The following is a 16,889-nucleotide window of genomic DNA, read 5'->3' as shown; positions in this document are numbered from 1 at the left end:
ACGTGAATTTGAAGATACAGTAATGACGCGCACCATGAAAACAATGCCAACACGAATAATCAACAGCGCTTGACGTTCTCTTTCACCCCATAATGACACTGTTGTGAGAGCTACGCCAGACGACTTTTTACATGATGTGTCTGCTATAGTGTTCTCTTACAGTTTAAGTAATGGTGCAGTGCAAACACGGCGAGTGTGTGCCCTGGTGTTCGCACCACACACACACACACACACAGATTACATTGACATCTCGACACTTTATTGGTTCTTGTTATATATGCCTGTAATCCCCGGCATTGTTCCCTCACCCGTTAAGGCAGAAGCCATGCACCAAATTGAATGCATCCAGGAGACGATTTATCCATCGAGAGAGGGTGGCCGTGTGTCGTGCCGTGTATACATGAGGGCTGCGGGGAGCTACATGACCGCGGTTGATCTGGGATAGTTAAGCTGTCCCATGTTTGGTCAGGATAACGAACTCTCTCGTTTGGTCCTCTTCAACTGCTAATGTAACACAACTGACAACAGCTCACTAGTTGCATCCAATCAGTTAAGTGACCCACGTTTACGCGATATTTCAGCGCGTGTTGGGGAGTATCCATAACTTAATTATCACTTCATTTACTCATTAAATGTCAACACCGATATTGTTATGAGTGTTTGTAATAGTCATGATGATGCCAGGCCCACCACAACGACATTGGTCAACAGTGTGATTTATAAGTGTTTATTGACGGTGTTTTTTAGTGAGGAAGAGAGTCACCCTCCGCCCCTCCCTCGCTCTCCACTAAAATCTTGTTGATTATTGTCATGCTTTCCACTGCAATTTTGTTAACAGTGATTAAATTACGATCATCATATCACTGTTTCTGCTTCGTCATATTGATCACATCTTTTCTGATTCATTTATCTAACATTTATTAATTTGTTTAGCTTCTAAATTATTTGCTTATTTCTTGCTAAAATATTTATTCCTTCGATTTATTCATTAGTTAAGAATTATTATTATGTTTACTGACAAGAAAGATCACACAATTAATGTAAATATATAATCACCTCTTATGGTTTTACAGAGTTCAGCTGCTTGAAATAACTTCACATGTTTCTGGAATATACGAAATTCACAAGGACTTCAATAATTATTTTATCATTATATTTTGAGAGACCATATTTTAATTTTCCAGAAAAAGGTCATTATGCCTGTACCCACTCAAACATCTCGAAACATTTTTGCCAACTCAGAAAAATACTCAAGACTCACCGCTCGGAAGTCGTGTTGACATTTCGCATTAGAAAACGGAATAATTTATATGCAAAATTATTATCATCTGCATATACTGTACAATAGTTTATATTTAATTTTTTCAAGTTTCCATATCAAGAAATACAATAGATTTATTTTTTCTTTTCACATGTGTTGGTGTGTTTCTGACTCATGGACCAACAAGAGAAAATATTTACACAAACATTTTAAACATAAAATGTTTCCCTTTACTACATGACTGTGAAAACTGGCGTGACTTTGTACCAACATTTTAAAAGAGAGTTGTTTGTTGTGAGAAAGTAAGACGTGAGTTTGGTGTTTAATGATGCTCACAGCTGAGGCATCTACATTTAAATATATAAAAACAATAACAGTGTTGTCCTCAATTTATGAGTCAACTGTGTCCTGGAAAATAAAAGGATATAAAATGAATAACTTTTAAGATGTGATAAACTTCAATTTTAAATAAAATTTAGACAAATGATCTAATGTATGTAGTTTATCATATTGTATTAAAACTAAACATATATTTAAAATTAACACGCATTTAATTTATAAAATTTACAAATAATATATAATAACTTTCAATTGGAATTACAATGTCTTTATGTGTTGTATAAAAAACATATTTTTTTCTTTAGTTTGATAAAAAACACTATTAAACAATTATTCATAGATAGCGACGAGAATAACACTAGAAAAATATGAGAATTTATATTGATTGACGATCATGTCCCAAGGAGCTTATATACGAAAAATGTTGTCACCTACAAGTCACAAACCGTAAACTCGACATAAAAAAAAAGGATAAAGACAATAAATAAGGCAAAATTTTTAGCATACCTGATTATCAATAGCGTAGACTTAAGGGGTTTGGAAATAAATTCAAATTATAATAATATCAACCGCTGAATTAGCAATATATTAATCAACAGTAGGTATATCCCCTGAGCACAAGATAGATCCTGAGGATATTAATAAAATAACAGATATATCTCTCATACTCATTCTGATATGCCAAGTAAAATTATCTGAAATGATATAATGCCAAGTAAAATTATCTGAAATGATATAATGTTAAACGGATAATGCCTTAATAAATTATGCAGGTTTAATTTCTGTATTTACTAAAACAGCATCACAATATAGACACAGTTGATGGACATTAGTTTTTATCACCCCAAACTTTAGATTAATTTACAAGACAGGTCAGCGGACCGTAGATGAGGCGGCGATAAAAGTAGTGAGGGATGACGGCTGGGGAGGTGATGAGACAGACAGGAAGGTGTACAACAGGGTGACAGGTGGTGAAATATGAGAGTAAAAATTAAACGGGATGGTGGGAAGGTTAGCCAGGAGGAAAGGCGAGAATATGGTAAAGGAATAGATTTATGAGACATTCAATCAATTAATCAAGGTACCATTCTTTATGTCTGGGGGTTATCGACCACGGCCCTCCACTACTAACATTTTCGGATTGGCATGACTAATCGTCCTCCCAGATTTTTTTTTTATCTCCGGGGACCAAATCATTATTTTTATTTATCCTTCCCAGTCTCTGTCTTCCCCTGACCATTATATTTTCAACTTTATCCAGAAATATATCTCCCATTATCTCCCTCATCACTAATTACATGTCCAAAGTAAATAATTTATCTTATTTGATCAAGGTTCTCGGATACGAGCGTGTAGAATATGAATCCATAGACAAAATATAAATGGAACAGCTGACAGAAAGGTTAGACAACAGGTAAATCAAGTTACAGGTAAATGAACGTGTTGACGGGGGAAATAAATCCATGCATGCTAGTCCCTGTGTGGTTGTGTTGAGACAGTACCGGGACATTAGTAGCTGGTGACGACACTAATGGGTAAACAAGACAATACTTACATAGGGGCACTGAGACAAAACCGGGGTAATGGACAAATAGACAGGTAGATCGATAAGTGGTAATTAAATCCGATTGGTGGATAGGAGCACAAGCACACAGGTCTGAGCACGGAAAGGAATAAAGGTAAGTTACTATGTGGGTAAGTAGGTAAGAAAGAAAGTAGGTACGTAGAGAGATAGGCAGATAAATAAGGGGGTATAAACACAGGCAACAGCACAGTGACAGCAGGGTGCCAGAACGCAGCAAGCATGTAGCAGGAAGTGTCACGTCAGGCGGCACAGGTCGAGCACTGATGGATGTCCCTGGATTTTAGAAGCTAAGCAAAAGCCAAGAATTTCTTGCAACAGATTTGCCTAACTTGGCAGAAATGTCTTTCACCAGCTCCCCACAGGGAAGTGTCTGTCCTATATCGGAATTTGGGTCGTCGTGGAAATTTTGTTGCTACAAATATTGGAAATATGAGTCTGTCTTAAACTCGGGGAATTTATCATAAGAATATTTGCCTCACTGAATTTGATCTGAAGTGCAAAATATTTTGTGTGTAGCAAATATAAAATATTTGTGTTAATTCGAACTTCAACGTTTCTTGATGGTCCAATAAGCAGTCTATAATGTGCGTGGAGCCTCACCGTCATTCACTCGCTTCTGTCCATTATTCAGAGTATAATTCAAACGTCAGTCAGCGTCAGCATGCTCAGTGAGGGCGCTAAATGTGACCTCCTCCTCGGACGATCTGCCTCAGGTAGTCCTCTCGCAAGAATGTGCTGGATAGTGGATGCTCATCACGAATTACATTTAGTCTGCCACATAAAGATTATAGAAACAAGTTTCTTCAGACATCTCCAGTATGCATGACAGTATACAATACTACACATCGTGGATATTATGGTAAAAAATTAAATTTAATAATTTTGCTACCTTTACAGAAGTATCAACATCAACTCTAGTACCCAAATCCCTGTCTTTTATTGAGGACCGATCTTTAGTGAATATAACACTTGACAGTAAACTTTTTTAAGGTATTCAAAGTTAATTTAACAATATAAGTTCATTCACAACGCTCCTACTACATCAGCAATAAAGTAGTACATTTTTCGTTTCAGATACTGTACATTTAACACAACAGAAATGAGATGTGCGGAAAGAAAGCAAACCACCACCTCCGAGTCTCCCACTGACAAGAAGAGATACAGAAAGTGGGCCTGACGGACAGAGTACATATAGCACACTGCATATAAAGGCCTTTTGTTACAATTGGAAACAGTGTGGCAGACGCTGCACTGAACCGCTTCCCAACAGTAAGTTTAGCTACCCATTTACAGGTGGGTGAACTGATAAAGCATTGGGCCCGAACCAACGACCCTTAGGACAAGAGGTGAGTGTTGTATCTACTCAGCAGCCGCACCCTTCACTAACAAAAAGTCAAACAAATATTAAAACATTAATTCTTGTTCATTTCTTCCGTCATACTAAACCACTTTTAATCAACTAGGTAATTACAATTATATTAATCGGTCAAGCGAAAAAAAGAAAAAGAAATACAACCAAACATCCTCACTTAACAGACCTGCAGCTAATGTCGTCTCCTTTTTGTTGTTTGTAATCAACACAAATTTGATTACATTAAAAAGTACCTGAATAGTCGATGGCCAGACATGATACCATTAAACAGATTGACAGAACGACACAGGACGCGCAGCATGAACGCGAGCGGTAATCACTGGCCCCATAAGTGGTAAATATCATTATACCAATTATACCACCACACACTACAGCACCACCACACACTACCAGCACCACCACACTACCAGCACCACCACACACTACCAGCACCACCACACACTACCAGCACCACCCACACTACCAGCACCACCACTACCAGCACCACCACACCAGCACCACACACCGCACCACCACACACTACCAGCACCACCACACACTACCAGCACCACCACACACTACCAGCACCACCACACACTACCAGCACCATCACGCACTACCAGCACCACACTACCAGCACCACGCACCACACACTACCACCACCACCACACTACCAGCACCACCACCAGCACCACCACACTACCAGCCACCACCACACTACCAGCACCATCACGCGCCAGCACCACCACACTACCAGCACCACCACACTACCAGCACCACCACACCAGCACCACCACACCTACCAGCACCACCACACTACCAGCACCATCACGCCCCAGCACCACCAGCACCACCACACACTACCAGCACCACCACACCAGCACCATCACACACTCAGCGCCACCACACACTACCAGCACCATCACTACCAGCACCACCACACTACCCAGCACCATCACGCCTGGCACCACCACACACTACCAGCACCACCACACACCAGCACCACCACACTACCAGCACCACCACACACTACGCACCACCACACTACCAGCACCACCACACACCACCACACTACCAGCACCACCACACTACCAGCACCACCACTACCAGCACCACACACACTCACCAGCCACCACACACTACCAGCACCAACACACCAGCCACCACACTACCAGCACCACCACACTACCAGCACCACCACACACCAGCACCACCACCACACTACCAGCACCACCACACTACCAGCACATCACACTTCACCAGCACCACCACGCCACTACCAGCGCCAACCACACACTACCAGCACCACCACGCACTACCACCACCACGCACTACCACGCACCATCACGCACTACCAGCACCACCACACACTACCAGCACCCACCACACACTACCAGCACCACCACACTACCAGCACCATCACGCACTACCAGCACCACCACACTACCAGCACCATCACGCACTACCAGCACCACCACACTACCAGCACCATCACGCACTACCAGCACCACCACACTACCAGCACCACCACACACCACCAGCACACTACCAGCACCACCACACACTAGGCTGCCCACACATTACCAGCACCACCACACTACCAGCACCACCACTACCAGCGCCACACACTACCAGCACCACCACACTACCAGCACCACCACACACTACCAGCACCAACACACACTACCGGCACCACCACACTACCGGCGCCACCACACACTACCAGCACCAACGCACTACCAGCACCACCACACTAGCACCAGCACGCACACTATCACCAACACACGCACCAGCACCAACCACACACTACCAGCACCACCACACACTACCAGCACCACCACACGCTACCAGCGCCACCGCACACTGCCAGCACCAGCACACTACCAGCACCACACTACCAGCACCATCACGCACTACCAGCGCCACCACTACCAGCACCACGCCACCACACCACCGCGCCACCAGCACGCCACCACACTACCGGCACCACCACACACTACCAGCACCACCACGCACTACCAGCACCACCACACTCACCAGCACCACCACAGCCCCAGCACCACCACACCTTCCACCAGCACCACTCACGCACTACCAGCACCACCACACACTGCCAGCACCACCACACTACCAGCACCACCACCCCACACTCCAGCACCACACCAGCACCACACGCGCTACCAGCACCACCCCACGCCGCCAGCCCACTACCAGCACCACCACACACTGCCAGCACCACCACACTACCAGCGCCAACCCCTACCAGCGCCTGCACTTCTCCAGCACCACCACACTACCACCACCACACCTGCACCACCACACACTGCCAGCGCCACCACACTGCGCACCACGCACTACCAGCACCACCCCACACCACTACCAGCGCACCCCACCTACCAGCGCCATCCGCACTACCAGCACCACCACACACGCCAGCGCACACACACCCTGACCGGCGCCAACACACACTACCAGCGCCACCACACACTACCAGCACCATCACGCACTACCAGCACCACCACACTACCAGCACCACCACGCACTACCAGCACCACCACACTACCAGCACCACCCACGCAATACCCCCGCACTACCAGCTCACCACACTACCAGCACCACCACACACTACCAGCACCAACCAGCACCACCACACACCAGCGCCAGCACACGCCAGCGCCACCACACACTACCAGCACCACCACACTACCGGCACCAACACACTTCCCAGCGCCACCACACGCTACCAGCGCCAACCACACACTACCAGCGCCACCACGCCAGCACTTTCCACACTAGCCAGCACCACCACACACTAGCGGCACCACCACACACTACCAGCGCCACCACGCACTCCCAGCACCACCACACTGCGGCACCACCACACTGGCAGCCGCCACACACTAGCAGCACCACCACCACACACTAGCAGCACCACCACACACTACCAGCACCACCACACTACCAGCACCACCACACACTGCCAGCACCACCGCCCACACACACTACCAGCGCCACACACTACCAGCACCACCACACACTACCAGCACCACCACACACTACCAGCACCACCACACTACCAGCACCACCACACACTACCAGCGCCATCACGCACTACCAGCACCACACACACTACCAGCAGCACCACCACACTACCAGCACCACCACACACACTACCAGCACCACCACACACTACCAGCGCCATCACGCACTACCAGCACCACCACACACTACCAGCACCACCACACCTTCCAGCACCACCACACACCAGCGCCACCACGCACTCACCAGCACCACCACCAGCACCACTACCAGCGCCACCACACTGCCAGCACCACCACACACTGCCAGCGCACCACACTACCAGCACCAGCACGCGCCAGCACCACCACACTGCCGGCACCACACGCGCACCAGCGCCACCACACACTACCAGCACCATCACGCACTGGCACCACCACACTACCGGCACCACCACACCGGCACCACCACACACTACCAGCACCACCACACACTACCGGCACCACACTACCGGCACCACCACACTACCAGCACCACCACCAGCACCACCACTACCAGCACCACCACGCCTCCCGGCACCACACTACCAGCGCCATCACCGCCAGCGCCACCACACTACCAGCACCACCACACACTACCAGCGCCACCACACGCACTTAGCGCCACCACCACACCACCAGCGCCACCACACACTACCAGCCGCCACACACTACCAGCGCCACCACACCACCAGCCTGCCACACCCGCACCACACGCTACCGCCACCACAACTACCAGCACCACCACTGCCAGCACCACCACACACACTACCAGCACCACCACACTGCCACCACCACCACGGCACCAACACACACCAGCACCACCACACTGCCAGCACCAACACACACTACCAGCACCAACACACCAGCACCACCACACTACCAGCACCACCACTACCAGCACCACCACACACCGCACCACCAGCACCACCACACTACCGGCACCAACACACACTGCACCAACACACTACCAGCCCCCACCACACACCAGCACCACCACACTACCGGCACCAACACACACTGCAGCACCACCACACACCACCACACTACCAGCGCCAACACACTACCAGCACCACCACACTACCAGCACCAGCACACCAGCGCCACCACACACTCCAGCACCACCACCAGCACCACCACACTGCCAGCACCACCACACACTACCAGCCACCACCCACTACCAGCACCATCACGCACTACCAGCACCACCACCACACTACCAGCGCCACCACACTACCGGCACCAACACACACTGCCAGCACACCACCACACTACCAGCGCCACCACACACTACCGGCACCACCACACCTACCAGCACCACCACACACTACCAGCACCACACTACCAGCACCACCACACCTACCAGCACCACCCACTACCGGCACCACCCACCTACCAGCACCACCACACACTACCAGCACCACCACACACTACCAGCGCCACCACACCTACCAGCACCACCACACCTGCAGCACCACCACACACTACCGGCACCACCACACACCCTACCAGCACCACCACACACTACCAGCACCACCACACACTACCAGCACCAACCACACCCACCGGCACCACCACACGCAACAGCACCACCACACTACCAGCGCCACCACACTACCAGCACCACCACCAGCACCACCACACAACACCACACGCCAGCACCAACACACACTACCGGCACCAACCACACACTACCAGCGCCACCACACCACCAGCGCCACCACACACTACCAGCACCACCACACACTACCGGCACCACCACTACCAGCAACCACACACTACCGGCACCAGCCTGGCACCACCACACACCCACCAGCACCAGCACACCTACCAGCACCACCACACTACCAGCACCAGCCTACCAGCCAACGCACACTACGACGCCAACCACACCTGCCAGCACCACCACACACTACCAGCACCACACTACCAGCGCCACCACACACCAGCACCACCACACACTGCCAGCGCCACCACACCAGCACCACCACACACTACCAGCACCACACACTACCAGCACCAACACACACTACCAGCACCACACACTACCAGCACCACCACACACCAGCAACCACCACACCCACCAGCACCACCACACACTGCGGCCACCACCACTACCAGCACCACCACACACTACCAGCACCACCACACTCACACCACACCAGCACCACCACACTACCAGCCACCCCACACTACCGCACCACACTACCAGCACCACCACACCAGCCACACTACCAGCACAACACACACTACCAGCACCAACACATACTACCAGCACCAACACACACTACCGGCACCACCACACCCACCAGCACCACCACACACTACCGGCACCACCACACCACCGGCACCAACACACACTACCGGCACCAACACACTACCAGCACCACCACACACTACCAGCACCAACACACTACCAGCACCAGCACCCCACCACGCACCACCGCACCAGCACCACACCACCACCTGCGCCACCACCTACCGGCACCAACACACACTACCAGCACCACCACCACCCCCACCAGCACCAACACACTACCAGCACCAGCACACTACCAGCACCACCACACACTACCAGCACCACCCACCCCTACCAGCACCACCACACACTACCAGCACCAACACACACACCAGCACCACCACACACTACCAGCACCAACACACACACACCGGCACCACCACCACTACCAGCCACCACACACTACCAGCACCACCACACACTACCAGCACCATCACACACTACCGCACCAGCACCAACACACACCACCAGCACCCACACACACTACCAGCACCACCACACACTACCAGCACCACCACCCACTACCATCACCACCACACACTACCAGCACCATCACACACTACCAGCACCACCACACTACCAGCACCACCACACACTACCAGCACCATCACACTACCAGCACCACCACACACTACCAGCACCACCACACACTACCAGCACCACCACACACTACCAGCACCACCACACACTACCAGCACCACCACACACTACTACTACTTTGCTGTCACTTGGAATCGAGTATGACGATCATCCAGCTATTATATAATGATATGAGTTATTTAGGATGTCACTTACGTTGGTGAGTTTTGATGTGACTAAAAATGCCGATATTGTACCGGCAGGGTCGATCGCAGATGTTGCGCATGTGGAGGGCTACATCTACTGCGGGAGGGGCGGCGTCAGCGTGTTTTCGGCGTTGCCGCTTGTCTGCCTCGGTTGGCAGTCGGGCTAATTCGAAAGTATTGACACCTTCTCGTGTGGTGATCCTCCAAACGTTACGGTGTGGAGTGATCGTCTCCCAGGTGAGGGGGTCGAAATGACGCTTTATCAGGTTTGTCTTAACAATATCTTTATACATTTTCAGTTGCCCGCCGGCGTTACGTGTACTATTCGTTAGATGACTGTAAAGTAGCTGCTTTGGCAGTCTACTGTCGTCCATGAGGGTAACATGGCCAGTCCAACGTAGTTGTTCATAGATAATGGTAGCCTCGATGCTCCTACAGTTTGGGTCAGCGAGAATACTGGTATTTGTTCTCTTGTCTTCCCATTGAACTCGGAGTTATGGAACGTAAACTACGTTGGTGAAAGTTTTCAAGTGCCTTGAGGTGCCTCCTGTATGCAACCCATGTCCCACTGCCATTTAGCAAGGTGGGGAGGACCACTGCACGATATACATGCATCTTTGTAGATAATTTAAGCTCCCTACAGCTGAAGACACGGGTACGGAGTCTGCCAAAGGCTTGAGATGCACATCTGATCCGATGTTGACTCTCTTCATCAATTTCCACGGTGGTGGACAAGTGGGAGCCGAAATACTGAAAATGGGTAACATTAGAGAGGGTAGTCCCATTAAACTAGATGGATGGTGAAGATGTGGCTGAACCAGGGGCAGGCTGAAAGAGAATCTGAGTCTTACTCACATTCACCTCAAGGCCGAAGTGTGCATAAGGATCTGCATAGGTATTCAGGATCTCCTGTTGGTCGCGTTCAGTGTGAGCGACCAAGGGTGAGGTCGTCTGCATACTGAAGTTGAGTAATGGAATCTGCCGACACCTTCGTTCCTGACTGGAGTTGTCTTATTTTGAAAAGACCCTTCATCCGGTACTCTATGTCCACCCCACCGGTTAAATTGGCACTAGCACGAGTAAGGAAGTTAACCAAGAAATTGGAAAAGAGAGTTGGCACCAGTACACATCTTTGTTTTACCACCGTTTGGATGAGGAAGAACTCAGATTGGGTGCCATTGTGCAGGACACTGCCGTTCATGCCGTCGTGGAGTTGCCGCACAATGGCGATGAATTTTGGTGGGCAGCTAAACTGGCTGAGGGTCCGCCAAAAGACTTCCCTGTTGAGCCAAGTCGATGAAGGCGCTGTTCTCTGCACTTTTCCTGTATCTGGCGGGCAGCAAAGATCATGTCAGTGGTGCCACGCGATGGTCTAAGGCCACACTGAGGTTCTGGGAGGAAGTTTTCTGCCTCAGGTATTAGTCTGTTTAGGAGGACTCGGGCGATAATCTTGCCAGCTATGGACAGTAGCGAGATCCCGCGGTAGTTGCCACAGTCTGACCGGTCTCCCTTGTTCTTATGAATATTGATGATGGAGGCGTCTTTAAGACCTTGGGGAATTTCCTTCTTTTCCCATATATTCTCCAGGAGAGAGTGGAGATGGGTAGTAAGCAGAGGTCCTCCTGCTTACTCGGCTGGGATTCCATCAGGCCCTGAGGCTTTGTTTTTTTCACCTGTTTGATGGCAGTAGCTACCTCATCCAGGGATGGAGGATAGCTGAGATGGGTCAGCTCTGGATGCTGAGGGACCTGCTGGGTAGTCAGTACATCCACATCGGTGTTTCGGTTGAGCAGCGAATGGTAGTGCTCCTTCCAGCGCTGGCGGATGCCTTCTTCGTCTCTAATTAGGGAGTTACTGTCAGATGAGCGGGGGAGGGCTGTGCCATGAGTGATTGGCCCATAAAATGTTTTAGTGGAATTGAAAAATTTGTGCATCTTGTATTGATCTGCAAGTTTTTGCGTTTCACATGCTTTATTTTTAAACCAGTCATTTTTTAATTTGTGAAGTTCCTGCTGGGCCGCCGCTTTCTTCTTGCGGAAGGTATCAGCTTTGGTCCTAGACTGAAGGTTGTTCTGCTTGTCAGTTAAAGCAGCACGTTTATCACACACTACCAGCACCACCACACACTACCAGCACCACCACAAACTACCAGCACCACCACACACACTACCAGCACCACCACCCACTACCAGCACTACCACACACTACCAGCACCACCACACACTAACGGCACAACCACACACTAACAGCACCACCACACTCCCCCAACACCACCACACACTCCCCAACACCATCATACTCTCCCCCAACACCACCACACTCCCTTCTACCACCACACACTCCTCACCACCATTCCTCCTAACACCACTACACTCCCTTCTACCACCACCACACCCTCCTCACCACTACTCCCACCCCCCTCCCTACACCACCACATCAGCCTCACTCTCACAGTATAGAATCAGTCAACTTCCTGCCACTGTCCACACCGAGACCGTCCTCTAATTTATGCTAATGAAGTTGACAAATAAAACTACTCTCTGAGTGAAAGCTTGAATGTATAAATATATTGGAATTTATTACATCGATAACAGTATATTTACCTTACGAAAGTAATCGTAAATATTAGAGACTGCATTATATGAGAGTTTGTGATCATAGTAAGGTCAGGTAGGAACACCTTTAAGAGATAAAAGCAACACTCCCACGGCGCTACAACACCAACGAAATTATCCCCTAAAGGGAAGATCCAATCTCCTCTGAAACCAATGATGAGGATCTTGACGTTATAAGCCCCGTGATGGAATAATTAATTGGTTTGGGTACAGTGGTGGAGTGGATATCGTTCTGTGCTAGCATTATCGCCGTCACAGGTTCGAATACTTATCGAGAAGACTATAAGTGCGATTGATATCCGATGGTAGATAGTATTCGCACTGTTACAACCGATTTCCCCTAAAAGATCAACTTGTTCATAAATATCTAAATCTACCAGTGGTGCGTGACGCCAAGATCATGGAGTCGATAAACCACGCTGAAAATTTTATCCAACAAAATCTGTAATTTGAATTGTCTTTTAATATTTATCATGGAATAAATCGGTGATATTGTAGGGGAAAAAAATATGACTCCAGTTCTAATACGTTGTATGCTGACTTACCAATTGCTGACTTATTGCTGACTTACCTATTGTCTGGACTCATTTGGACTGAACGCTAATTCAAATGGGTAGTTTAAGGCATATGGGTGAGTCGGGTACGGATAACTCGCATACAATCAGACACAAAGAACACAAAGTTGTTTGAAGAATAGATATCTTGTCGAAAAGAATAACACAAAATATTGAACTTAGGAATGGTATATACTGATCCTAAGAATTATTAACCTACTAACAATGTGTAAATGTCCATCAGGCAGACGTGAGGGAAGATATACAGACAGCCGATAGCTCTCAGCGCCCCTCAGAACGGAAGCTTCAGGCTGGTGTAGTGTAGTGTGGGGGACCAAGTGTATTGATCTCCGGTGTTGTCACTCTCAGTGTCTGTGTGTGTGAGTCTAACCTGTTATGAAGTTATATATTTTTTGGATTATGCACCCTGTACGATCTTCCCCCTCCCCAGTTTTTTTTGGACATTCTCGCTCTCTCCCTCTCCCTCGACGCTGTGATCCCCTCTCCCTATTCTCTGTGGCCAGACTCTGCCTCCCTCTCCCTTCCTTGATACTCTCGCTCCACTTCTCTTTCTCTCCCACACACTCACTCAATCTTTCTTTCAGGCATTCCCCCTCTCTCTCTCTCTCTCTTGAAGCTCTCACTCATCATCCTTCACATTCATTCTATACTCTCCTCTCTTTTCTTCCCTAGACAGTCTCTCATTCCCTTTCTTTGAACACTCTCACAACCTCTCTCTCTCTCTCTCTCTCTCTCTCTCTCTCTCTCTCTCTCTCCCTTCTTGGCGCTCTCTCTCTCTCTCTCTCTCTCTTGACGCTCTCTTCATCAACGCTCCCCCTCTCTCAGCTCAAATCCGAATACGCCACAAGTGTCCTCCACCGATTGTTGTGTGTTTCCTCCACTCTCTGTGTACTACACCAGCTGTATATTCTTATATATTATGGCCTCTGTCTAATGTCACGATGGTACTTTCTGGGTTTTTTTCCGTTCTCTGTCTACAAAGGTGGTGATGGGGAGGAGTAATAGAGTGATGTTATGTTTCCCACACCGCTTTCCACTACCCGATTAATCACTGTCAAACGAAAGGTAACGATACCCCTTAAGTGTTATACTCGTTCCGAAGTTTGGTACTGAAGTGACGCAGAACACGCCAGGAATGTTAAGAGAGTGTTAAAGTTTAAACATGCCAAGGAATATGGGTTCAAGATCCCCAGAGGTCTCACTGATTCACTTAAGTCACGCCACGGAGTTATGCAGCAAACAGAGCGCCAACATTACACTAAGATTCTATGTAACTACAGTAGATGCGTTTTTTGTCTTTATGTTATAGGAAAAAATGTGACTTTCAAATGTGAGGAGGTCGTGGCTCTGGTTGATTACTATTAGGACTAATACGTCAGATTATTCAGCGAGAGATGGGAAAAATCTTGCCTCCATCATTACTGACTTTCATTTAAACTTTTTACGTCAATCATAAACTTGGAAAGGTTGAAGAAAAAAGTTTTTGAATTCACATATTATGTTTTGTTTCAGAGCTCATTTGGGACTTTTCCTCTTTTCCTGTTGAGGCTTATTTGTAAAACAACACATACAGAGAATTATATCCGGCTAGCAAACTTGGCTCCTACTTATTGCTCTCTCTCTCTCTCTCTCTCTCTCTCTCTCTCTCTCTCTCTCTCTCTCTCTCTCTCTCTCCTGCGCACGTTATCACCTCCCTTACTTCTCTTTTCCTGTTTTGTTTGTGTGTATATGTGCGTGTGTGAGTGTTTGTGTATCTCTCACTCGCTCTCCCTGGTACCATTTTACTCTCCCCAACCAAAAAACAAAACAAAAACACCAAAATGTTAGAGGCTCTCATCGAGCTTGATGGAATTTCCAAACTTTACACAGATGAGGACGGAGGGAGGGAGGGTGGCTGGCTGTGCTCCACACGTTGCTGCACCGAGCCTTGCCACTCACCACTGTCACTACTCCCTAACACTAGGTTAAATAGTTGTCTGCAGGAATCAGAAACTATATACCGCCGCCGCCACCACTGCCACAGCTACCATCACTACCACTACCATTACTGCCAAAACTACCACCATCACCACCACTACATGCACAACTACCATCACCACCACCACCACTACTGCCACAACTACCATCACCACCACTATCACTACTGCCACAACTACCATCACCACCACTATCACTACTGCCACAACTACCACCATCCCCTTCCCACAACTACCATCACCACCACTACCTGCCCAAAGCTACCACCACCTGTTGACACAACTACCATCACCACCACTACGCACTGTCACAGCACCCATGCCACCACCACCACCTCTACTGCCACAACTACCACACTGCTTTCTGCCCTACCACCCACCACCTCTACTGCCACAGCACCACACACTGCTCCTTCTGCAGTACCACTACTGCCACAACTACCACCACCACTACTGTCACAACTACCATCACCACCACTACCACTACTGCCGCCGCCACCACCACCACCACCACCACTGTCACAATTACCATTCCCACTACCACCACTACTGCCACAGCTACCCAACTACCGTTATCACCCATACCAGCACTATACAAACACCATGAACACAATCCACACCACCAACACAATCATTACCAATAACAACACCAACACCAACACCATAAACCACTACTACCATCACCGAATACCTTACCACCATCAGCACCACCACTAACAACAACATTACCAACACCACTGCCATTAGCAAAAATAATAATGGTTGCCCCCCTTCGTATATGAGTCTGACCAGCCCTCGGGCCACCTTGGCGTATATTTGTTCAGGTGTAGAGGATGCCGCCAACACAACAACCACACCCTAAGTTAACGAGCTTTATGGTCCAGCGTCAAGGAATAATCCTAGAGGATCTGACAACTCACCAACTGCGCTAAGCTAACCAACCACAAATCAATAAATTTCCAAGTTCTCATTTACTGTTGGGTAGACCGAGGCAAATGGCGTAAAGAAACGTACTAATAATTTCACCTGCCTGGGAAATCGAACCCG

The sequence above is a fragment of the Homarus americanus genome, unplaced genomic scaffold, assembly GCF_018991925.1.
Source record: "Homarus americanus isolate GMGI-L3 unplaced genomic scaffold, GMGI_Hamer_2.0 scaffold37991, whole genome shotgun sequence".
Lineage (NCBI taxonomy): Eukaryota > Metazoa > Arthropoda > Malacostraca > Decapoda > Nephropidae > Homarus > Homarus americanus.
The sequence above is the reverse complement of the archived record's forward strand: the minus strand, read 5'-3'. Positions refer to the sequence as shown.